This window comes from Chrysochloris asiatica, unplaced genomic scaffold (genome assembly GCF_000296735.1).
Source record: "Chrysochloris asiatica unplaced genomic scaffold, ChrAsi1.0 scaffold00011, whole genome shotgun sequence".
NCBI lineage: Eukaryota > Metazoa > Chordata > Mammalia > Afrosoricida > Chrysochloridae > Chrysochloris > Chrysochloris asiatica.
The window spans coordinates 4,864,076-4,864,459 of NW_006408529.1; positions in this window are offsets into that span (position 1 = coordinate 4,864,076).

Consider the following 384-nt stretch of genomic DNA (forward strand, 5'->3'; position numbering starts at 1 on the left):
GAGCCTTTGGGGTTTTCTATGTAAAGGATCATTTAATCCACAAATTGAGAGTTTACATCCTCTTTAAGGAGCTCTGGTAGCATGTCATTGTTGTCAGATGCCATCGAGTCAGAACCGACTCATAGCGACCCCATACACAGAAGAACGAAACAACGTCCGATCCTGGGCCAACCTCATTACCGCTGCCACACTTGAGTCCATCAATGATGTCACCTGGCCAATCCATCTTGTTAGGGGTCTTCCTCTTTTTTCTCTGACCCTCCACCTTACCCAGCATGACATCCTTCTCCAGCGACTGCTTCCTCTGGACAATATGTCCAAAGTATGAGAGACGAAGCTTAGCCATCCTGGCCTCCAAGGAGCACTCTGGCTGCACTTCTTCCA